Consider the following 26257-nt stretch of genomic DNA (forward strand, 5'->3'; position numbering starts at 1 on the left):
ACGTCCTCCTATAAGCCAAGAGAGAGGGGCCTCTCATACCATGCATGTCAGGGAGTTCCACATCTGGGGGATCACTGCAGAGAAGGTTCACTCCTGCATGCACTCTTAGTTAACTTCAGTTATGGCCCAAACTTACGGGCGCAATCTGTCAGCACACCATGTGGGCCGCTGCCATCAGCACAAGGCCCAGAAAGAGACATGGGTAACAGCAGTATGCAGAACCTCCATTATTGCTGATAAGTTCGTGGGGGTAGATTTTGGTGGCACTAGCACACAATGGATACTATTCCCCCTCCCTGGCTCAAGACTGCCCCCAGAGTTTCCTCAGACATAACCCCATCAAAGAGTTGGCACAGGTCTGAGGAAACCCATTAGGGACCAGGCAGTCAATGGAGAGGTACATAAAAATGATCTTTATTTAACTCTCCTGGGCTGTCTGATCCCCAGTCTGATCCCCGGATGCACGCTGCATCAGTGTCACTGCACGCTCTGGGATGGCCCTAGATAGGATGGGGCTGTTAGTGATAACACACAGAGCAAGACCTTCCTTGCTGGGAAGGTAGTCTCAGAGAGATACAGAGACCCTACAGAGAGATTACTTCTGTGTTTCCAGTGTAGAAGAGAATCGGGACCAACTGTTTCCTATGTGGAAGATAAAATATTGTCCATTCATCAGAGTGATCTTGTACCTGCCATCTACCATCTGAACAGGGCATACTGCAACATTTAACTTATTTGTGATACTTATTGAGCGCTCTTCAGGTCCAAAAAGGCTCCCAGAGTGGCCACAAAGGCTGAAAACAATAAAATAACAATTTTATGAATCAAGGCAGAAACTGACATGCCGGGATCCAACAGCTCTGAAGCCAATCGGATTCCATATATGCAGGGGCTTCACTCTTCTCTTCTATGTGCACAGGAATTCTCTGAATGCAGATTCACAGAGTGGTAATCCAGCAGAAGAGACCAGGAAGCCCATGTATGGGTGGGACTTTCAAAGTTTCAATCATACATGTAGCTTATTTATACAAAGGTAAGGCATGCCCTGGTATCCATGGATCCAGTATCCACGGTTCTCTGCACCCTTTCTTAACTGTTTTGTGAAGCACTCTGGTCTCTTCTTGAGCCGGCGACCCACTCTACTGGACAGTCAGCAAATCACCAAAGACAGACTTCTATGGCAGACTGTCTGCACAGATGGAGCAGACAAGGTTCTTAGTGACCACATCCATGTCATTCCTCCTAAACTCTCACAGCAAGTTGGTTCTGCATCCTGCCCTCATCTTTCACACAAACCCTCTGAACACAGAGTTTCCTACATATCTCCCATTTGTGTTAGGCCCCCTATTTAGGGAGATGCTGCTTTGATATATTCCAGTTTGTAAAGCACACTAATATTTTTCATCTAACTCCAAACAAGACTAAAGGAGTTGACCCAGTGATGAAACCGACCATATCTGAGAGAAAATCCTTGTACGTATGTTCTGGGCATTTCATGTTTTCCTTTCTGAATTCAGGCATTAGCTCTCCTCAATCCCTTGTATGAACAAATGTAAATACCACTTGTTGCAACCATCCTGACAGTTGCGGTATCCCTGTTATTTTTATGTCGCCATCCTAGACATAAGACAGTGATATTTTTGGCACACAGAGATGGTTAGAAACAACTATTTCTCAAAGAGAGAAAAGGAAATTACCTGCTAAATAAATTAAAGCTGCAGATTACTCAGCAGTGCACCAAAGCAGCAGAAAGGAAATTGCAGGCCCCTTCCAACACCAATGTAATTTGTTACTTCTCATAACATCCCATTCCCCTTGTGCATGCTTAAGCTGCAACTATACAGGTGGCTGGGGATGGATCTCCATGACTGACATCCTTGGTGGATGAGCACAACTCAGAGATAACCAGAAACCTGACACCCTTTCATTGATTCAGGTGGTCTCTCTTCCTACTTTTCTTCCATGCTCAAAAATGTAAAAATGGGAACTTATCTGAGGCAGTAACTATAAGAATTAATGGCAGACAGCCCCCTCTCAGGTCTCTCCAAAATCTCTGAACATTGCCCTCAAAATTCTGCACAGCAGAAGTCCTCACTTAGCAAGTCAAGATCTACTTGCAGCACATTCCACACACCACTTTCCATGTCCCCTTCCACATTTCATGCATGGCAATTTACATTTTAGACCCAGTCAGAGATGCTCACAGGGATGCTGATTAGCCAAAACTACTTGGTAATTTGTTTGGTTTACCACAATAATCCTAGGCAGTTAGTTTGGGCAAGGTTCCTGCTCTCCTATGATTCTACTATCTTATTTATATATCCATTGTGCAAAACATTGCTTGCAACCATTCAGGGAACACACTTATCTACAGAACTGAAAGCTATTGTTACATACTGGTAGGAGACCGAGCAATCAATCAGCCTCCAATTGAAATTTTCTCTCTGCAATGAACTCACCAGGCAGCCTTTGCTAAACCACTATCTTTCAATCCAGCCTCAATTTGCAATATGGAGATAATGCTGAAATCTTACAGAGCAGTTGTAAAGATTATTGAGATCACAGAAAGTGTAAAGTGCTCTGACAGTGCAAGCCTACTCAGAAGTAAGTGCCATTGTGCTCAATAGGGTTTACTTCCAGGAATGTATTTTCAGCCTGAATGCTAAGTTCTACATGAATTCCATACATGTGCTTGTACTGCTGGTTTATTACAAGATTTGCTGTGAACTTAGTTATTGTGCATTACAGCATTTTAAATGCAGCTGACATTTGATGGACACAAATTTTCTCATGTCAGAGGACTGATTCACAAAGTACACATGATGTCATAACACTGAGAATTTCCTGCAATTGGACTTGCAGAAGATGGTGTTTGCGCTGCCTCCACTGAACAGCATTGCGGCTGAAGTGATATGAAAGCTCTGTCTACCATGTTTGATCTTTGATGGCTGTTTCACAGGAGCAGGTCATTCCTAGATGTTGCAGTCATGATGCAATGAATGGACACTTATGAACTCCTTCCCAATAACATATACAAATAACATACACAAAACACATACATAATCCTATATATACCACAACATATATAAATATTTCAAAACGTCATTAACACACACAGTGCACACTGAAGTCCCTATTTCACACCAACACTAATGAAACTTATTCACCCTTAATTGACACCTTCAGCCCAATCAAGAGGTAAGGGGAGGGCAATGTTTGACATGCTGTTTCAGGCACCAGGAGGTCCAGGCTGATCCTCTTCCTATGGACTCCCCTACTGAGTGAGTGGACTTCTAGTATGAGACAACTTACCAGCCTGTTTCTGTGCTTAAGCAGTTATATGGTCTCTCCCTTCCACAGATATTTTGAAAATACTGGTATCATCTGAAGCAATAGTTTCAAAGTGGTTTCAAAGTCCGACTTGAATTTTGGGAGCCTTGTAAGTATTTGCTGGGGAGGGGAGGGGCAGTGGGCAGCAACATGAGGACAATCATGCTGCTGCCAGCCAGGGAAGAGTTTTTCCACTTACCTGGGGGTTGTTGCTAAGGCTCTCCAGAAGGTCTGAGGAGCCTGCGACCCCTTCTGGAGCCCTCCCTGAGGTTTCAAAGTTTGAAAAAAGAAAAAAAAAACACCCTGCTTCATTGTGACATCAGAACTGGTATTTTTTCTCAGAGAGGGGAAGTGGAAAAATCCCCTCTCTGCCCAGCAGCAGCACAACCGTCCAGATTATGTTGCTGCTGATTTCTGGGCCGTTCCCATTAAAGGGGAATTGCTCTTTTCTGATTTCCCCTGGTGGCTCATGACCCACCAGTTTGGGAACTGCTGCTAAAGGCAACATTATGTAAAACTCCTGAACACAATCAAATACTTCTGACATTGGGAGTCAAGTTACTGTATATGATTAATGATTTTCTCTGCTCTTATTTGTGTACTGTAGCTTCTCTCCGACAACAATTGTCCATCTTAAAACACTATCTGCAGTCAATCTAATCACATGAATCTGTACTGAGGCACTAATGAATAAGATGAGAACATGTGAGCTAATCATACATCTGAAGCATAATCAGTAGGGATGTTTGATGGGAGGCCTGTTAGCATCCGGGGTAGAACATCATCAAGCCAAATAGCCAGCTATCTTGCTGCAGTGTTTTCCACACAGGCTAAATCTTCTGGACAGCTAAATCTGCACCAAACTTTAATGAAGGTTACCGCTTCCCAGGCGACTGTACTCTCCCTTTAGATGGGTAGCCAAGAATGGTTTTAGAAAACCATTTTGGGGAAAAAACAAACCTGAAAGAATCATACTGAAAACTCTCTCCAACTGCATGACTGAAAACTTGGTGCTCATACTAAGACATAAATTCCACTGTTTTACTTTGAATAATGCACAACAGTGGTTTCCAAACTGGTGGGGCATGAACTACCAGGGGAACCAGAAGAGGACCATTCCCCCGCAAGAGGAGTGGCCCAGAAAGGAGTGCTCCTATGGCGCTGCAGTGACTGTGGTAATGCAGAGAGCAAGGGGCTATTAAACTTACCTGAAGGGCAGCGTTGACCTTCTGCAGAGTCCAGGGACCTTTTAGCCCCTTCTGCAGGCCTCTGTGCTGCTGTAAACAGCGCTTAACTCAGATCAGAAGCCATTTTCAGTTTTCTTACCAGAAGACTTACCTGGTTCCAACTCTCCTGTAGAAGTTTGGGAACCACTGATGTAAATAGTTCCTTAACTATGGTTACATCAAGGCAAATTTCTACTTTTCTCCTTTCTTTTCTTTTCTCCTGAAGTACAGCCATGGTTAGGTAATAAGGATACGTGTGGTTGGGCAGACTGGTAAAGATTTTAGTAGGCTGTTAATTTTTGCGAAGTTATGTGCAAGCTAACAACAAATTGAATGTTACTGTATTTCAAATGTAGGTAATATCTGATGAAGATAATGAATGCATTAACTAACACGCACATACCTTCAGATTTGAAGCTGTGCCCTGAGGCCTTGTGCCCAGCCAAAATAAAAACATTAAACAAAAGTATAGTTCTGTTTTGGAATATCATCTTAAATGCCATGCTTGAAGTAGAAAAAATAGGAAAATTTTTACAACAGTGCCACCCTTCCACAAGAAGCAGCACTCAGATAAACAAATGGCATAAATGAACTGGTTAATTAATCGGTAGTTAAACATATTACTGTAAATATTTCAGGTCCATATCAAATGGAATATTCCTTTGCCCTTCTCTTAAACAGAAGCACATCAGCTGCTCTTTCTTCCAAATCCTGAACTGTCTGTCTAACAGACATATTTAATAAAGTTACAAGAAAGTTCAGTTCAGTTGGGACAAGGCAGAAGAGAAAAGTTTAATCTGGCTGTCAGTTTGTCCCACTCAAAAACAAAAAGGTTCAATTGGTCCAATACGTGGACACCAAAAAAAGCTTGTATTGCACATCTGTCCAGGTTCCCATTTAAAATTAAAATAAACTTTCAACTAATGTAATATCAAACCATAATGAGATAAATATACAAGAATGAGATCTTGTTTCCAAGAGAAAATGAGCAGTCGACAGAATGTAGTTTGCCACAAAAAGCTTGGTTATCACAAGCCAAGTGAGATCATCCAATTCCTGGATTTAAAGAAAATTGACTTGGAAGAAGTCACAGTTGGGACACACAGCTTTTATTCCTGCTGCAGAGAAAGTACACATGCAGATATTTATGATATAAGTTGGGAGCAGGAAGGGGCGGGCTTTGGGAATTAAAGCATGTATGTTAGATGGGTGTTTTTTTTTCAGCAGCTGGAGTGTCAAATAAAAAGAAAGGAAAATGTAACTGAAACCTTCATAAGCTAAAGCACTGTTCCAAGCTGCTGCTACTCAATTGTTCATTGCTACCAGTTTTATGGCCTCGATCTTCAGTCTTCTGTGGTTTACATACTTTACTCCAATACATCAATCTGTGTAAACCACAGCTGCATTCACATGCCCAGACACACATACCAAAGAGCAAAAAAATCTCATGAAGGAACAGCATAAACCATAGAATGTCTCACTGATGCTCATGTACATCTTCAGCATGCACAAATTTCAGTTTCAGTTATGAACAAAAATACATTTATACAGAATGTAAACCATTCTGTTTCTGAATTTCCTGTTCTGCTTCTGGCAAGTCTAGCACTTACTGAATTCTTAATTTACAGCCAAAAAGCAATGCCCCTTTACATTAACTGGTTTACCTTAAACTCCTTTGAGATACAATACAAGGATACAAAAATCACTGCTGGAGATGTATGAGAGAAGAACATTTCTGAACCTGTGTGGTGCTGTTGCTGCGAGGTGGAAACATTTTGGAAAAATATGCAGGAATGTTTAATTTGTTATGAGAACATATTACTTATGTTATTTTGATGGAAGTGTTCAGAGGCAAAGTCCATCATGACCTTAAGTAAAAGAATAAGAGCATAAGAAGAGTCCTACTGGATCAGACCAAGGGCTCATCTAGTCCAGCTTCCTGTATCTTCCAACAGTCCACCAGATGACTACTGGAGCACACAAGACAACAAAATATCTATACCCTGTTGCCACTTCATTTAATCTGTCATTTAGAGCAGGGGTGTCCAAAGTTTTTGGCAGGAGGGCCACATCAGCTCTCTGACACTATGTCGGGGGCCGGGGAAAAAAAGAATTAATTTACATTTAAAATTTGAATAAATTTACATATGTTTACATAAGTGAATATATTAAAGATGAACTTATATGAATGAATGAAGGTCTTGCAATAGCTCAAGGCCTATACAAGGCCTTGCACAAAGCAAGACTGGCCTTTTCTTTGCTGCTGCTACTGCAACTGCATTACAGACATGAAACAGCAAGCAGTGGAGGGAGCCCTCATCCCACAGCTCACGTGAGAGGTCAAACAGTCACCCTCACTCTGAGAGCAGTTGCGTCGGGCCAGTGCGGGCTCCAACAAATCTCCGGAGGGCCAGAGGCTCATTGGAGACTGGGGGTTCCCTGAGGGCCGCACTGAGAGGCCTCGAGGGCTGCAAGTGGCCCCAGGGCCGGGCTTGGGGCACCCCTGATTTAGAGACAGGCTACATCTACCAGAGGTTGCATACTGTCAGGGTTGGTGCCAGGCTATTTTGTGCCCTAGGTTTGTGGGCACAATTTTCAAAAACAGATCTCTTGCAGAAAAAATGAAAATGAAAAGAAAAAGTATAGACTGTCAGTTGCATTTTTTACATGGGTTAAAAAACCAATCTGTATAAAATTGTGCCCCTCAAAAGGTCAGTACTGCACCCCACTGGGTTCTGCACCCTAGACAGCTGCCTAGTTCAGGAGTGTCAAACTTGTTTCATACCAAGGGCCGAAGAGCATTCATGATGCCTGTTGAGGGTCGGAAATGATGTCATTAGGCAGGAATTAATGTCATTAAACAGGTCATAACCAAAATTCAGCACTTTTTCTCACTTAGGAACTCATTAGCTGCAAATGAAAGAAAAGAAAATACACAAATCTTGATCATATTTCAAGATATAGGACAGCCCAATTTTCATGTGGGCTGCCCTTTTAGTAGTAATACCACAGTACTGCTCAGCAGATGAGAGCCTGAGGGCCTGGTAAAAAGCTTCCACTGGCCGCATCCGGCCCCCGGGCCTTATGTTTGACAACCCTGGCCTAGTTGATCTAGTGATAGCACTGGCCCCCGCATGCAACCATCATGATGAACTTCTCCTCCATAAATCTGTCCAGATATCCTGATAGCTAAGATACTGATTTGATTACAGTCTGGATTCTGAACTCTGTGCTTTTTGTTTGGTTATATATGACTGCATCCACTTGCAGGAGCCCGATCCTATGCAAATGTAATTCTGATCTGGAAGCCAAAGTATTATTGGATAATGTTACTGGATATCCTTGTGAAACTTAAAATCCCCACTCAGCCATAAAGCTCATTGAGTAGCCTTGGGCAAGTGATTATTTCTCAACTGGGGCTACTTCATATGAACACTGTAAAGATAAACCCCCATATGCCCAGAGCACTTTGGATACAACTAGAGAGAGTGAGCGTGAGAGCAGGAGAGATGCAAATAAGACTAATAGGGTAGTGAGGAAGGAAGCCAGGGCTGTCTGGCACTTGTGGGCCACTGCAATTAAGGAAACTAGTCACCAAGCAACGTATTTCCTTACATAAGTCAGTATGTTGCCCTGATGGGCCAGAAATGTTCACAGAATTTTATCTGTGAAGTGACCACTGTAGGCCATGTTTTATTCACAACTCCTTGAAGGAGGTCCATTCTCATAAAGATAGGATACTGTCTTATTTCCCTGAACACTTTAAAAGCGCCTTGCTTAAACTGTCCCTTTCTTTTATTTGAGAATCCCGATCGCCCCCCTTTAAGGAGGTGGACGGAGTTTGTTTTGCCTGGCCAGGACACGAGGGTCCAGTCCCTCCCCAATGGGGGAGGTGAAAGGGGGCTGGGCTGGCAGGCCACATCGGACCCTTAAAAGGGGATGGGACTCAGCCCTCTTCCTCTTTGTGCACGTGGGCACCGTGGGAATACCCACCCGCCCGCCCTAGAGGCAGTCTGAGTTTAACTGGTCGCCGTTTGGGGCCGGGTAGGAATTTTTTGCTGCCTGCCAAGATTGGCTGAGAGGCAGGCAGTTTTTTCGCCTACCCCAGACTGTTATGGGCCAGGGGGTTGCACCCCCCCCCCCGTTTGCAAGCTGCCATTGGTCACAAGAGGGCAGGTAGTGCAGGTTAGGAGGCATGAATGGGACTTTGGCATGCACCTTCAGGCAGCATAGGCAGGGCAGAACCCTATTTCAGTCCTCAGGGGCTTGGCGGCATGAGGACGTAGACGGGGCCCTGGCCGGGACCGCGGGGCATACCTCAGAGGCTCAGCGGCTCGAGGTGGCGCAGTCTGCGGTCCGGCTGCCTTCCCCTTAAGGGATAGACATGGATGAGACGCGCCGTCCCAGCAGCGGGGCGTGGCTCGGAGTCGGGTGCATGCCCGCCTGGGGGCAGAGGTTTCTGGTACCGCCCAGAGGTCCCTCCCGCACCACAGGGGCTTTCGCTGCCTCGGATGCTGCAGGTCTCAGCCTTTGCTCCTCTTGTTTATGTGCAATAAAGTGGCCCTTTCTCCCATATCTGTTGTCTCGAGTGTTCATTGGACAGTGCAGAAACAAAGGGTGGTTTTGCCATTGTAATGCATTGTCGTAAGATGAAGTTGAGCGGCTGGCTTCTAATACAATGGTGAAATTGACCACTAGCATATAAGAATGAGCATTTTCAATATGAAAAAGCAAACACATCTGCAGAATTAATATAGGAAACAGTTCACAGAGTTTGCCAAAACCAACTTTCACATTCAAATATTGAATTATAGGTCTCCAATTTTTCTTTAAAAGCGTTTGTTTTCCCTTGCATTAGAGACAAAAGGGTTTTGAAAGATTCACCTCAAGGAATTAAATGACTAAATTAAGGCATTCAAAAAATTATAATATATTGTGTCTTTCTGGAAAGCGATACAGTTTTGACAGCCACAGTGTGCAATCTGAAACAATTATTATTTCTGGCACCAAGTGCTTGTAACAGCACTGTAAGGCACGCTCTCTCAAGCTTGCAAAATTCTGTTAGTTCATGTGACCTTTCTTTCTTCATCATCCATAATCACTCAATGGTTTTCCATAAATCGGGATTAACCCTGAATGGTGAAAATAGATAGGAAAGCAGAGCACATGAGAGCTCTGTCTTGTCTGTTTCAACTCCCTTGAGAATAAAACTTCTCCTTCCTTGCCAAAACATATTCTACTATTCTTTAAAAAATGCAGATTCCTTTTCTCACTTGCTGTATTCACAAAAATGTTGCACAGTAACTCAAGAAAGAAAGACTATTAAGGAGGCCTTGCATAAAACTTCCAGAGGAGGAGGAAGAGGAAGAAGAGCAGTTGTCTCAGCCTTTGGCAGCAAAAATAAGGGAGAGTCTTGTGGCATTGCCCTTAAGGACTAACAATTTTATTCTGGTATAAGTTTCTGTGTCAGACACAAGAACCTTTGCTGTTCTTGTACACAAGTTTGCAAAGAGATTCTTCACCTCAGTTTGACAACCGGTGTTATAAACGAACAAAGGAATGAACACCAAAGTTTTAAAAAAAATCAGTAGGTTTGGTGGACCAGGGGTGTTCCGCGGGCACAAGGCCTGCAGAAGCTCTTTATCAGTCTGCATGACAATTGGGCTCTCCCAGCACTGCCATCAGCTGCTGAGCTGCATGACACCTTGGCAGAAACAGCACTGCTGAAAGGGTAGTGCTGGGAGAGCCGAGTTATCATGTAGGCCACCATTTCAGCAATGCCTGAAATGACATTTCTATTGAGATGACACTACCAAAAGGGTGGCATGCATAATACAGGCGTCCGCCGCTTAACAACAGACTGCATATATGATGGTGGTCAAAGCACAACAAAGAGGCTCTTAATGAGGCAATCAGGACTCCCATAGCTTGAAGTAGAGTGTGTTTACACCAGTGATTTTCAATCTTTTTCATCTCATGGCATACTGAGAAGGTACTAAAATTGTCAAGGCACACCATTGGTTTTTTGACAACTGACAAGGCACACTGCACTGACAGCAAGGGCTTGCATCCCCCAGTGTCCCTACTAACAAATGATCCTCCCCCAAACTTCTGTGGCACACCTGCAGCCCATCCTGTGCCATGACACAGTGGTTGAAAATGGCTGGTTTACACAACAAAGAGGCCCTTAATGCAAAGAAGAGGCAATCTAAAAATGGTTGGCAAGCTTCAGTCTCGAAAGACTATGGTATAAGCCTACACCACCCGGTATTCCCAGGCAGTCTCCCATCCAAGTACTAACCAGGCCTGACTCTGCTTAGCTTCCGAGATCAGACGAGATCGGGCATGTGCAAGGTAACAGTGTACAATCTATCTCCTGGCCTGTACAGCCAGCTAGTTTCTGGCAGGGAGTGTCTGTTTACACAACAAAGGCATTAGATTGGGCTGAATGTTCACTTAACCACCTAATCACATAAGAAGGATTAGAGAACATATCCCCATCTTTAAGTGGTACACACCTGTAATTGAGTTCTCTCAGCACCGTTTTTCATCAGTTCTACAGGGGGAAGGGGCAGACCAAGAGGGGTGAGAGAGGGATAAAGGAGGCATTGTTGAAGTGCTGGAAGAGCCCATTTATTTTTTTTGAATAATTTATATCTTGCCTTTCTCACACAGTTAGGGACACTGAAGGTGGATTACAGAATAAAAAAACCAATATAAACTAAATTTAAAACAATACTAAAAACATTTAACATAAATATGATTACCCACCATGCCAGTCTCTAAAAACTAGACACTGCTTCTCTGACAAGGTCAAACTTTTGACAATTATGTCAGTAAGGTTGGAATTCAAAACCATTAATTGCTTCTAAAGCCCTATGGCCCCTCTTCCTCTCCTCCATAATGTGTATTATTTAAAATGAGATAATATAACTATGCTGCCCCATTTTTTGCTGCCCCTTCTCAACTCAGAGTGAAACTCTGAGTGTGACTATGTGCTAGATGTTACTGGAAGAAAGAGAAGGAAACTGAGGACAGCTATTTTCAAACAAGAGCTACAAATCGTTCATACAGCTGAGCCCCTAAAAAAGGAAAGAGAAGGGTTATATAGCTCATTGATAGAGGATGTGCCTTGCAGAAGACTACAGGTTCAACCCCGATGTCTCTAGTTAAAGAACATCAACTAATAGAACTGGGAAATAACTGCTGCCTGACAGCCCTATCCTATGAATGTCTACTCAAAACTAAGTTCCATTATAGTCAATGGGGCGTATGCCCAGGTAAATGTGGACAGGATTGCAGCCTGAGACCCTGGAGAGTTGCTGCCAGCGTAGACACCACTGGGTTAGATCGGCTATTGACATGACTCAGTACAAGACAGCTTCATATATTAAAACCACAGTACTCTTGAGTAAATCCACAGAGGCATGTCCTCCAATTATAAAGCTTTAGTCAGAGATTGGGTTTTGAAACTGTTCAAATAATATACCCAGCAATCCAATCTTAAAATGCACAAGCTCTGTATTGGATTGTGGTCTGAATGCTCTGCTTATAATGTTACTGTTTTAGATGCATGAAACACAGTCACCTATTATTTACCAAAACATCCGTCTAAGTTCTAAGAAGACATTTTGTTTACATATGCAAATTCCTTTTTTCTTTTTTCTCCAGACTGTTCCTTATTTTGGTTCATGAGATTTTGATCTACCTTCATATAAGAATCAAAGTACTTCAGAAGTCTCCAAGGGCTCCTTCTACTCTTAGCTTTATAAGAAATGTGGATGAAAGTTTCAGTTGGGAAGTATGAAATGTAAAGCTCTTATGTTTCAACACGCACAAATACTGTATGCATGCTTGTGTCATCTTCAGATGGAACTTCCTTCCACACATTGCCCATGAGGATGTACCAGAGAACGCTAAGTAATGCAATACACATCACTGTATGGGAAAAAGATCAACATGATAGGGTAAGTTAAATATTATGTCATGATGACTGAATGTGGCTGCTTCCTTTTTGAACTGGCAGCAGATGACATCCATGACACTTGTCACCTTTCCAAACATGAAGCACATCATGAAGTACAACACTGCTCTCAGCAGGTATGCTTATATATGCTCCCGGTTCCCGCCTTCTATTGCTCTCACATAAGAGTGCAAAATTCTGGGAGTGATGCTTCCCTGTTAGGGAAAAGATCTCTGATCCTTCCAGAACTTCACACGACTTCAGCCTAATGGCCACAATGCGGCTTGCAGTGTAAAAAGGAAATGGAAACGCATAGTTCTGCCAGAGTCTCCTAATTAATGTGGGTATTTTTCTTCCAAAAAATATATCTCAGGTTTGTTAGCTGAATTCCTCCAAACACTGATGTTCTATGTGCTGACAGAACAGCTTTTGCTTCCATCAGCTTCCCCAAAGTTATTTTCCTATCAAAGTTATTTTCCTATCACTAACAAAAATGCTGAACAGCGACATTCAGACTGGTGTGTAGCTTTTGGAAAGGAAGCCATATTTCATGGAACGTTTCACAAGTAAGTGATGGTTCTTTAAACTTTTATCGAGGGAAATCTTGTCTATTAACATACACAAGTATCTAAGGTTTCAGTTCCAAAAGCAACTAATCAAGTTACAGATTATAAGGATGCATGACAAGGATATCCTCATATTTCTTCATTTCTTACTTTGCACTGCTCGTCTTCCCCAGGCCAAATCACATCCAGTTTTAAATGCTTTCTTTTTGTGTTCAAACATCTTCATTCTGTTCCTCTGATCTCTCCCCTCCCGATTGATCATTCATGATCCCTTCAGATTTCTCTAACTTCAGTTACTTACTTGTTAGTTATGCATAGAATACAATCTACCCCAGCAATTTTCAACCACTGTGCCTTGGCAGGTGTGTGGCAGAACTTTGGGGAAGGTTCTTTATTTATAGGGCAATGGGGGGGGGGGATTTAGAGCCCCATACCTGCAGCATGGTGTGCCTTGTCAATGGTAAAAAAAACTGATGGTGTGCCTTGACAATTTTAATGCCTTGTCAGTGTGACATGAAATGAAAAAGTTGAAAATCGCTGATCTACTCTCTATTTCTCTGCATTCTTGTTTGCTGTGCCTTATTTATGAAACATGCACTATACAAGATTCATTTGATATCATTATACTTGACTTCTCCCTGCTCATTTGGCTTTACCAATCCCACCATTATGACCTAATCATGCCCTGGCAACTCAGGGCCCAATCCTATCTTCCAGTGCTGATGCCGCCATCCCAATGGAGTGTATGCTGCATCCTGCAGTGTGAGGACAGTCATGGAGGGAACATTTGTTCCCTTATCTTGGGGCTACACTGAGGCTGTGCAGTGCAGGAAAGTTGGATAGGATTGGGCCCTCAGTCCACAAAACCCCACTGAGTAAAGCTCAACAGCTTAGATCAAGCCTTATAATACTGAGGCTCACCTTTTTCAGCTGTAACATTGAGCCTGTATAATCTGCAATTCTCAAGGGTTTTCTCCTTTATAGAAAGAGGATAGTTTGAAACTTGAACAGAAAGCACTGCCTGTAGACAATGCTGCCATCTTGACAGATTGGTTTGTCTCTCCTGACATAAATCTGCTCCACATCCCACTATACTCAAGGGAAGGCACACCACCACAGGTTAAGAAAACACAGTACAAATGTCACAGAACTTGCAACTCATAGCTCAGTCCTAAACTCTGTTGAACTTATTTTCTAGGAAGCATGCTTGGGATTGTAGTTGTAAAGGCATTTTCTACTCATGTGTTTGGAAGATGGAACTTCACATTTAAGATGAAACTGCACATTTCAAATACTGGGCTGCTGCCAAAAATGGCAGCCCTGAATCAAGTCCCTTCTCTCCCTCCATATTGCAGTACCTCATGTTTTGACAACACTGCCATCAATGTTTCCCCATTCCTGCTTCCAACACTGGTCACAGCTAGCAGGGGAACACTTAGCATAATGATGTCAGGACACAAGGTAAGCAGAGATTAACACTACAGAGGAGATGGGGGAGCTCAACAGTCAAGTCACATGTAATCTATCTGTCCAGTCTGTTGTTAGAATAAACAACACAGAAATAGTTGAGACCACACACAATGAGGTAACTCGCCCCCCCCCCCCACAAAGGTCACCTTATAACTAGAGGTGCTTGAAAACTGTGTAATTTATTTTACTCAGAAGTAAACCTATTGTGTTCAGCAAAACTTAGACTGTAATCCTTTTTTACAAACAAACAACTTATAACTGCATGTTGCTGCTTTACCAAACATCTGATAGTGGATCTCATCTGAATGGTTTCAGTATGAAGTCAAAATTGGGGAGAAGAAATAGTATGGTGACAGGAGAACACTTTAAAAAGCCAGAATTGTATGTCTGTTTTGAAATATGAGCTCATTCCTTTTAAAGGAATGTCATTTTCAGTCTCCTTATCACCACAGATGCCACAGATGAATAAGTAGAGACTCGGACACAGATATGTACATATAGCCACCCACTTACTGAGTGTAAGAATCTGTGGATTGGGGTAGTAATCTGACACTGGCATTAACAGAGGAACGGAGCAGGACATCTCCAATCCTGCACAGGAGACCTAAGAAAAAAGCAGTAGTTGCTTTGAAAACTTCTCTTCCCAAATCGTACTGGGATGGTCGGGGTGCAGTCACTTTCAGGGTGCACCACCATAAGTACTGGATTGCGCTCTCAGGCTTCAAACCTAAGCCATGATCAGCCAAAGGTCCCATTGCATAGTGCACTCATGCTGTTATTTTGCACAGCTCAGAATTCAAACATTCCAGCTTGGAAGTCAAAGCAGACTGCAGACTTGGATTTTTCTCCAACCATACAGCCCTCTCCCCCTTTTCAGCGTCCCCTCTTTCCACCTATTCAGAGTAAAGCTCAGGGAGCTTTGTGCCCTGTATTTTCAGTTTTGTTTTTTCAATGGTGGCTGAGCTAGGTACTATACAACCCACCTGAAATTGGCTCACAATCCACCTAGTGGTCCCAACCCACAGTTTGGGAAATGCTGGTCTAACTTGTAGAAATTGCCTAGTAAAAAGGATCACTCTCCCTACCATGTATCTGTAAAAATAAAAATCTGAGCTACTTAAGGGAACTAAATGAACTGGCTTAACTCAGACAAACTGGTGCGAATGACCTCCAGGTGAATGATTTTGCTTTTTGCATTCCTACAGACTTCAAATACAGAGCTCAAAAAATAACCTATCTCAGGCATAACAATGGAATTTAGTTCAGATATTTTTGTTGTCTTTAAAAGCACTGAGCAGGGCTCAGCTGTCAGGATCAGATATACATAAAATCCCACAAGAATGACTGATTCCTGTAATCACAAGCAGTTAACTTTATCATCCTCCATTTCTTCCTGTTTATTTTCACTTTTCTACAGACAGCATGTACAGGGTGCTGTTTCTAAGCTATTCTGAATCCAGTGTTCTAGGGAGTCCTTAAAGCCCATCATGGTTTCCTCAGTGAGAAGTCTGGTAAGGGCTACCAAGCTTCCCAGAAAGACTTTTGGCTCAATCCCATCAAGGGCCTATGACAGGATATCCTACAAACCCTTCTGGAAGCCCCACTCTAGTGGTGCAAAAGCCACACCACTATCACGAGCTTCAAAGCTACAGGTGCAAATGGTCAGAGGCTTCGCATGTGTGCCAGAGCCACCTGGATACTCTGCTGGGACAAGTGAGTTGGTGCATTTTGCAGGAGGATCAGGGCAGGGATCAGACCCAGGGTGTGTCAAGGGTGGGCAAGGAGCAGATCCCAGCAGCATCAATACGCTATGTCCCTGTCCTAGGCCCAACACTGTATCCTAATAGACTGCATGCTGCACAAATATACTTCATGTTTATGTTATGAAATTACGCTACCACATATTTCATTTTTATGTGCTTCTAAATACAGTAAGATTAGTGAATGCCAAACAGCATAATTTACAATAATACTGCAAAATCCAGAGTGTTAGGCATTGCTGCTAAGCCATTAGAAATTAAATACCTACAACCAGCATCTATCAACTGAATAGTCATGGTCACACTCAAATCCTATTCATTTCAATGTGGTAGGACTTCAAAATAGATTGTGCCCAGAGCATCTGAGGGTTGCCCCTTATGCATAAAGGAAGCAGCTTGAACAACAACACAAAAGCAGAGTCCCTGAAAACTGACCCAGCCTTCTATTATGCAAGTGAATACAAGGAAATGAGTTGCAAATGGCATATTGAAATAGCTATACTGAGAGAGCATCATGCTTTTCTCCTTGAACTGTTAAGAGACAGCCATTTGTTTCATGTACATTATTGACAGGGCCGGTTACTCCAGACTTTTATTACTAGGAAACCATGGCCCTCTACTTTCAAGCTGTGCACAGACAAGAGCTTTTCAGAAACTTGAAGGCGTCATAACAGAGGCATCACTGCCTGGAATGCAGATGTTCCATTTTGATCTCACTCTCATTTCTGGTTTTGCCTGTATTTATATTGCTTCAAAAACCAATAAAACTGTTTCAGATCCAGTGGGTCAATTAACCATTTTATTTTGTTGTTGCTTTTACTCCAGTGCTTCAGAACTTCCAAGAGATTCCCCTCTGCTTGAGGGATGGGTACCCGACCACACCCTGAAATGTATTCTGTCATGCCCACTGGTATCCACTTTGGTTTCTAGCCTTCCAGCTCTGTGCTGTTATCACCTACTCAATTCTGCACCTCTTCCCAAAGCGTTGCTACCCACCTGCAGATGACTGTTCAGTATTGGTTCACACAGGATAATGTTGATGCCCAGAGGAATTCTTCATATAATGTGGATCTCTGGGTGACCAGCTCAACCGCACAAGGACTCAACTAGTAAGCTGCTCCTTGCTAATCACAACAATGTCCCTGTGACTTTGACTCCTGACCCTGAAACAGCCTCCACTTTCCAGGCTGAGCAAGAGGCCAAGGGAAGTCTCACAGTTGCCAGGAGAGAAGCACAAAGCAATCTCCTACTCTTCAGCAACACGTACTAGTTCCAGTTTCTGTTACTCAACAAACGGCTGCAGATAATCTCTCCCAAAGGGTTACTTGGATGGACAGAAGCCCAAGATCCAGGTTCTGATGATAGTTAAGTACTGGTAGTCATGTAAGCCTCATTCACAAACACCCCACCAGAGCCTAGCTTTCCATCCACACAGGTGACCATTTCTTTGCTTCAGCCAGTCCTTAACCAGCCAACACGGTCCAAGCCCAGTTTATTAAATTTAAGGAAACACTGGAAGTGGGGGGGGGGGGTTATTCAAGCCTCCCACAGTCCCTAGTCTTCCCTGGTTATCTTAATTCCCAAACCAGGTAGAGAAGTCCACTTATTATGTAATTAGGAAATGCTCAATGCCATCAACATTCCATATAGCTATCTGATGCCCAGAATGGAAGAGTTGCTGCATAAACTGGGACAGTCTATTATTACCTTGGTCCTGACATGCTAGTAGGTACCCTTAGATTAACCAGTCAGGGACCATTCTAACTTTATCACCCACAAGAGGATCTTCAGGATGGATGTCTTTCCCTTCAGTCTTCAAAATGCCCGAGACGCCTTCCAAAGCCTCCTTAACCAATTATTAGTGGAGACTGGCCATTGATAATACAGTAGCGTACTTGGATGATAATGCCATATTTTCAGACACTTGGGAGGAACATTTGCAGAGGTTCCAAGATGCTGGGCTGCTAGTTAAGGCCAAGTAAGAGCCTCAACAGCAATGTGACTATGAATAGTGTCCCCAAAGCCAAGTTTAAAGGAGCAACATGAAACCTAAGAGCAAGCAAGGAAAATAAATGAATGCATGGTTAGCTGTTTATATGGCAGGTCCAAGTGAATTCCCATCCACTCACCAATTCTAGATTTTTTGTTCAAATTAGAACATAATAATGAGAAAAAGAGAGTTTGTTGAAAGCAGGGGAAGTGAAACGGAGAATTTTAGTATTTGCATGAAATTCAATTATTTTCCATTGCAGCACAGGGAAATTCTGGATGTCAAAAGACACATGTGTGTGTTTCTCTCTCTCTGCGCATCTTAGGCTGCATATATCATGTATCATATCAGTCAGCAGGAATAAATGCTAGAAAAGGCAAATTGCTTGGCATTTTCCAGAATCAGCTCACCTAACCTAGAAGTATAAAATTTTAGGAGCTGGAAGGAATCCCAGGCCCTGCTGTACCCCCAGGAACAATATCCTGCACCGAAAATAATGCTGAGCTTACAGCTGCCCACTACTTTCCCCCTCAAAACCTTCAGGAAGACTATTTTGTACCCTCTTGTTTTAAGAAGGCTGAGCTGCTTCTACAGTTAAAACATTTTTTGGATGCTACACCAAGGGGGGAGGAAGGGCACTGAAAGGAGAAGGGCTGGAGAGAGAATGGTTGGCTGTAGTGCCATTCATTTATGTGATGCTTTTCAGTATAACAAAACACAGGACAGGTGAGGACCTGCCGCTGTTCCTTCTAATCTGTGCGCTATGCAACTTCTTCCCAGTGGGGAGGGAGATACATTCTAAAAATGGAAGTTGCCAGAATTTTGGTAAGAAAAGTAGGCATGGGGAAGGCATCTTTCAGCAGGTATCTTTCATCCTCGGTGGAAAGCTGAGCTGCAACAACACACATTACATTTTTAAATGTGTACACAGAAGATATTTTAAGTGAATACCTTAAAATATAAATAATGAATGTGATAAGCCCGTATCGCACAGACACACTTGGCAGGGAGCTGCAATTATCTACAGTCGCCTGTTGCATGTACACTCAGTGGTATAGCTGGGTTTGCCTCTGCGTAATGCATGAAATGACTTTACGCAGAACACAGGGCCTCAGTTCAAATTATGGAGAACTCGTGCAAGGAAAGCGCCTTACAGGTAGACCACAGCTGCGATACAAGGACATCTGCAAGAGGGATCTGAAGGCCTTAGGAGTGGACCTCAACAAGTGGGAAACTCTGGCCTCTGAGCGGCCCGCTTGGAGGCAGGCTGTGCAGCATGGCCTTTCCCAATTTGAAGAGACACTTGGCCAACAGTCTGAGGCTAAGAGGCAAAGAAGGAAGGCCCACAGCCAGGGAGACAGACCAGGGACAGACTGCACTTGCTCCCAGTGTGGAAGGGATTGTCTCTCCCGAATTGGCCTTTTCAGCCACACTAGACGCTGTTCCAGAACCACCTTTCAGAGCGCGATGCCATAGTCTTTCGAGACTGAAGGTTGCCAACAATAAATTCAAGGAACACCTCAATAAAGGGAGATAGGAAGAGATACACCCAGTTACTCTAGATCTTTAACAGGGCAATCATACTTCTGCAAGAATCACACCAGATGGCCTGAACAAGACAGTAATTAGTTCCAAGGCATTTAAACAGCAGATGCTTATAGACTGAGAGATTTCTTGATAAATGGCAGGGAACAACAAAGCAAAATTGTATGAAGTACCTTCCCTGCAAACCCCCCCCCCCCCGCCGAATTCCAGAAAAAAATATTTTAATTCAAGTGAATTCCCCAACTTGGTCTTTTTAAGTTCGTTCCCGGCATTAGTCAAAGCAGGAATCCGCAATCAGCTGTTACTTCAATTCTCTTCTTATATCACTCTTTGTTTTATAGCTAATCACATTTTTATAACATGCACAAAGTTTTCTACAAGGGCCCTTGCTGAGCTGTTTCTGTAAATCAAAACCTTACGCTCTCGGTCTGCTTTCTGGCAGGGGAGCAGGGGAGCTTTTACCATTTATGGTTGTAAAACCTATCCAGCATTTTTGGAGGTTGGGTAAAAAAAAAAAAATTCTTTTCTGCCTTCTGCCTCACTACAAGAAATAACATCCCAGTTTCAGCTAAGACCTTGTTGAGGTGGAGGTTGCATTTATATTTTAACAATTCAGATAGTTATCAAAGTTTCATAATATTTTCTCTTCTACTATTTAAAAATGCAAAACACAAAAGAATGTCTGACACGTGTGTTTCATGGATTCACTGAATTTGGATGAGAACCATGTTCCATTAATTTGAAATGCATACAGTTGCCCAGGTATCCCCCCACAAACATGCATGACACAAAGACCATTATTTATTCCATAACAAAGCTGCGCAGCAATTGGTGCAATGCAACGGGTCCTGTCTATGCTCCGCCCTCCTTTAGTGCGGGCACCTATCTGGGACGAGACAGTTCCTGTCTGAAGGCCTCCTTTGGGTGAACCACCTTGGCTCAGAACCTGAGCTCGCCCAAGGCTCCCCCAAGTTCTTCATCACCAACCCCTGGAAACGGGGGTCAAGCCAAGGAATTGTTCTGCCTACCCTGAGCCAGGGAACCACGAAGGTGAGCATCCCAATTCCATTCCAGGGTCAAGTCAGGCTGCCCCTGATCTGGGTAGCCTCGGGGCTCAGCACTGGCCTTAACCTGGCCTGTTGCTTACCTGAAGGTAGACACCGGTTCCCTATTTCTCCTCCTGTTCCTGCACTACCCTGCCAGACACGGCCAACCTGGCTGAATGACCCACAAGAAACCCAAAGTGACAGTCAGGGGTAGGCGAAAAAAGTTTCACCCCATGGCCAATCAGGGGAAAAGTAAAAAAATTCCTACTCTGCCCCTACTCTGCCCAGCTAGACTTCTGACTGTGCTTGAAGGGCAGGTGGGTGGGTTCCACTGCTGCCGAGGAACCAAGAGGCTGGGGGAAGCATGGGCGCCCGCCTTTAAACCACGTGCCCCAGGCTTGCCCCCTCCCCTGACCAATAGCTGCCCAGCACATCACGCAGGCGGGGAACCAGGCAACTCCCTTTCCACCTACATCTACAGCTGGAGGGCTTTTTTGGAAGGTTATGATTGAAGGAGTTAATACATACCTGAATATATCTGTCATTCTTTAGTCTAATCCACCCACCTCTGCTAAAATTACTTTAGATCGGCATTTCTTGAACTGTGGGTTGGGACCCACTAGGTGGGTTGCGAGCCAATTTCAGGTGGGTCCCCATTTGTTTCAATATTTTATTTTTAATGTACCTGTATTAGGTTTGTTTCAATATTTTTATTTTTAATATACCTGTATGTGACTGAGTTTGGGGAAATGTTACACATCTGTCCTCTTAACAGGATACTATAGTAAATGGGACTTTCTCCTGGGTAAGTGTGGGTGGGATTACAGTCCAGGATTGTTAAAAATGGTCTTGCTTGACGTCACTTCCGGTCATGACATCACTTCCAGTGAGTCCTGACAGATTCTTATTCTAAAAAGTGGGTCCCAGTGCTAAATGTTTGAGAACCACTGCTTTAGGGCCCAATCCTATCCAAATTTCCAGCACCAGTGCTTCTGTGATGCAGCCCAAGGTAAGGGAACAAATGTTCCCTTACCTTAAGGAGGGCTCCGTGACTGTCGCTCCACCACAGGATGCAGTGCATGCCCCATTGGCACGGCTGCACTGGCACTAGGAAATTGGATAGGACTGGGCCCTTTGATAGTTATTTCATGTTGCATCTTAAAATGTAAACTGAAGTACAGAACACTTACAAATTACATAAAATATAGTTCTCACATTCACATCTATTAATTTGTTTTTGGAGAAATTTCATAAGAACAGCCCCTCTGGATCAGGCCATAGGCCCATCTAGTCCAGCTTCCTGTATCTCACAGTGGCCTACCCAAATGCCCCAGGGAGCACACAAGACTACAGAAGACCTGCATCCTGGTCCCCTCTCTTACATCTGGCATGCTAACGTAGCCCATTTCTAAAACCAGGAGGTTGCACATACACATCATGGCTTGTAACCTGTGATGAACTTTTCCTCCAGAAATTTGTATAGTTCCCCTTTTAAAGGCATCTAGGCTAGATGCCGTCACCATATCCTGTGGCAAGGAGTTCCACAGACTAACTACATGCTGAGTAAAGAAATATTTTCTTTGATCTGTCCTAACTCTCTCAACACTGAATTTTTGTGGCTGTCCCCTGGTTCTGGCGTTGTATGAGAGGGAAAAGAGCATCTCTCTATCCACTCTATCCTTCCCGAGCATAATCAATTGCAAGTGGACTGACAAATTAATACTGCTGCAATAGGGTACGTTTAGTACCTAATTGTAACATGCAGTACATAAAATAAGCTCAACAGCACCGGGAGACAGACCAGGGACAGACTGCATTTGCTCCCGGTGTGGAAGGGATTGTCACTCCCGGATTGGCCTTTTCAGCCACACTAGACGCTGTGCCAGAACCACCTTTCAGAGCGCGATACCATAGTCTTTCGAGACTGAAGGTTGCCAACACAAAATACCAGTAAGGGGTTAATTATGATACTAATTATGATAAACATGATAATAGCAGTAAGGGGTTAATTATGATAATTATGAAACTGGGGACAACCTGCCCCCAGTTACTACACACAGCATTCACTCTGGTGCAGTACTCAAGCAGGCCTTGGGCCAGTAATCAGACCACAGAATATTTCTACAAACTTGTATCCTAAAATCTACATCTCTTCTATCTGTTGCCTAGTTCTCACAAAACAGGAGATGAGGTGATGAACTCTGTCTGTGGACTGTACCACTTCGAACCACAAGCTCAAACTATGTTGCGCCATACCTAAATAAATAAATAAAACTAAATATCAGGAAGAAGAGTTGCAATAATGAAACCTGATATATGCATACAGCTTTCTGAATAATAATAATACGGGCATTTATATACCGCCTTTCTTGGTCATCAGATTTCTCCTCAGACTTTAATTCAAGGCGGTTTACATGGGCAGGCTGTTCTAAATCCCCATAGGGATTTTTAGCAATTGAAGAAAGGTTCTATCTTTCAAGAACCAGAACATTTCAGATGGATCTTTTATGGTCTGTTATCACTTTCTGGCCTCCAGATTCCTCCCACGCAGGCTGACAAGCAACTCCTTCATCTCTCCAAGAGCAGGTGGAATAACTCAGCTGGGCTTGTCAGCTGCATTCAAGGTCTCGCCATTCACGGTGCCGGTGGCCTCGAACTGGCAACCTTCGGATGTTATCTTCAAGCAAACGGAGACTCAACCCTCTAGACCAGACCTCCTGCCCATAATGTGTGAGGTTGTTCTTACCACAAGCTTGTAAAGCAAGTATCATCCTCATACTGCAGAGAAGGAGTTGCTTCACCTAGCAAGCACTCATGGCAGAGATAATATTCAAACCAGGCAAGGAGCGCCAGCACCAGTTTTCTGCAGGCCTTGAGGCAAAGCATGCATTAGAGCCCTTGGACAGCCCCATCTTTCCCCTAGTACTTTGGAGACCATCACAATCACAAGTACGGAGAATTCAGGAGTCAGTCTGGCTCAGTGGGCTCTCTAATGGGCATGGGACCTAGGACAGTGCCCAAATTGGTCAATCTTGATACTACCCTGGGCAGGGAAGGCCTGATTCACAGCTGAGTCTCTTGTCCCTATGCTACACACTGTGTTATGTAATTTACTAGTTTTCTTTGCCTGAGAATGTTGCAGTGTGTGAGAGGGGATCGTTATCATTTAAAACCATATATGTTTAGTACAAAGTGCGCCATACAGTGCGATACAGGAAGTGGTACACAGATTGTACAGGAGGACCTTTACAAATGTTTGCCTCGTTTCTTGAGGGGAAGGGCTAGAGGTTTCAGATACAACATGGTGGTGAAGTACCTCAGCGAAGAGGGGGCTGAAGTGCTGATCAACACTGTTTAGATGCAGTAATTTTTGTGCCTCCTGTGCTGATCCAAATGAGCCATCTGAATTAAGGGCTACCAGCACAGGGAGTGCTATAGTCCCCAGCTGAATTCTGGATTTCAGGCACACTGATTCATCATGCCTCTCACTTTCAAAAAAAATGCCACATTGTCACAAGAAATAGCTGTTTGGAAGGACTGCTCAGTGCAGAATGGGCGTGGTTGGGGAGAACAGGACCCAATGAAGACTTCAAAACACTAAGAGTTGAGAGGAGAGCATAATATAAGATGCTATTGTCTGTAAGAAACAAGCTTGCTATGGCAGAACTGCTCCTTGATCACACATCTCCTCCCACTTAACATCAGTTGCTGATGAGAACTAAAGAACTTCTAAGAACTGATACAAAGAGAGAAAAAGAGAGAGGTGGACATTGCACCACTACCCCCATTTTCATAAGCAAACTTCAATCTCACCAGCTCAAAACGGAAGAAAACAAAAAACACGTACTATTTGCGCATGATTCAAATCCAGACAGATTTTCCTGGATTTAACATAACCAAGAACAAAAACTGGCAGTAATTTGAACATATTTTCACAATCTATTACAGAAGACCAGGGGTATCCAAACTTTTTGACAGGAGGGCCACATTATCTCTCTGACAGTGTGTCGGGGGGGGCCAGGAAAAAAGAATTTACATCTAAAATTTGAATAAATTTACATAAATATTAGAGATGAAACTTATATGAATGAATGAAGGTCTCATAATAGGGCAGGAGGTCTGGTCTAGAGGGTAGAGCCTCTGTCTGCCTGAAGATAACATCCACAAGGTCGCCAGTTCGAGGCCACCGGCACCGTGCGACCTTGAAGCAGCTGACAAGCTGAAGCCGAGCTATTCCATCTGCTCTGAGCGTGGGAGGATGGAGGCCAGAATGTGAAGCCAGATCGGAATGAAACACCTGAATGTAGTGGTTCTTGAAAGAAAGAACCTTCTTTCAAATTGTAAAAATCCCTATGTAATAAGGGATTTAAATAAAAGCCTGCCTATGTAAACCGCCTTGAATAAAGTCTTGAATAAAGACCAAGAAAGGCGGTATATAAATAGCTGTTATTGTTGTGTTGTTGTTGTTATAATAGCTCAAGGCCTGTAATAGGCCTTGTGTAAAGCAAGACCGGCCTTTCCTTTGCTGCTGCTGCTGTTTCACAGATGTAAAACAGTAAGCAGCTAAGGGAGCCCTCAGTACAAGGGAGCAGCTTGTACAAGAAGTCGAGCAGTTGGCCCTCACACTGAGTAAAGTCACATCAGACCAGTGTGGGCTCCAGCAAATCTCTGGTGCGCCAGAGGCTCACTGGAGTCTGGGGGCTCCCCACAGGCCAGATTGGGAGTCCCTGAGGACTGCAAATGGCCCCTGCGCCAGGGTTTGGGCACCCCTGCAGTAGACTAAAGATTGAATGGCACTGTCGGCTGGAGAAATTTCTTCTATCATTTCACAGAATATTAAAAAAAACAAAAACAGGCAAAACCCAACATTTGATGGCAGATTCCTGATTCTGTCGGCAGACTCTTGGGCAAAATCAACAGAGAACTTCCCAGAATTTGGTGGTCATTCCATCAAGTTCCAGAAAGTTCCTATGGTGTGAAATGAGGCTTAGCACATGCTGAAGTCCCTCTAATTAATGTCATTGACCTTATGAGGTACAATGACATTAATGGTGCGTGCACATGGTGAGGACAATAGCTCCGTTTAAGGGCTCAGAATGGCAATTCCAGTCTTAAAAATCTTGGGCCCAGTAGGGAACTAAGATAGCATGGGCACAAAACTATTCAGAGTGGAATCCCAGTGGCTCCAGCTTCATAATAGTACTTTGTGCCTTCAAGTGCTTCACATGAATTATCTTGATGTAATCTTTACAATGACCGTGTAAGGTATCATTATCCCTATACTGCAGCTGGGGAGCTGAGGCTCAGAGGGAATGGCTTACTGAAGGCCACTTAGTGAGTTCATGGCAAAAGGATGGCTCA

General features: G+C 43.5%; 1 protein-coding gene and 1 pseudogene across 1 annotated transcript in view; both read right to left on the reverse strand.

Annotated features, from left to right (window-relative positions):
• Nucleotides 1-26257, reverse strand: part of FBXL7 (F-box and leucine rich repeat protein 7) — a 147222-nt gene that overhangs the window by 63782 nt on the left and 57183 nt on the right. The gene's annotated exons all lie outside the window — the stretch shown is intronic.
• On the reverse strand, nt 10809-10924 carry LOC136650125 (5S ribosomal RNA; annotated as a pseudogene).

The sequence above is a fragment of the Tiliqua scincoides genome, chromosome 4 (assembly GCF_035046505.1).
Source record: "Tiliqua scincoides isolate rTilSci1 chromosome 4, rTilSci1.hap2, whole genome shotgun sequence".
Taxonomy (NCBI): Eukaryota; Metazoa; Chordata; class Lepidosauria; order Squamata; family Scincidae; genus Tiliqua; species Tiliqua scincoides.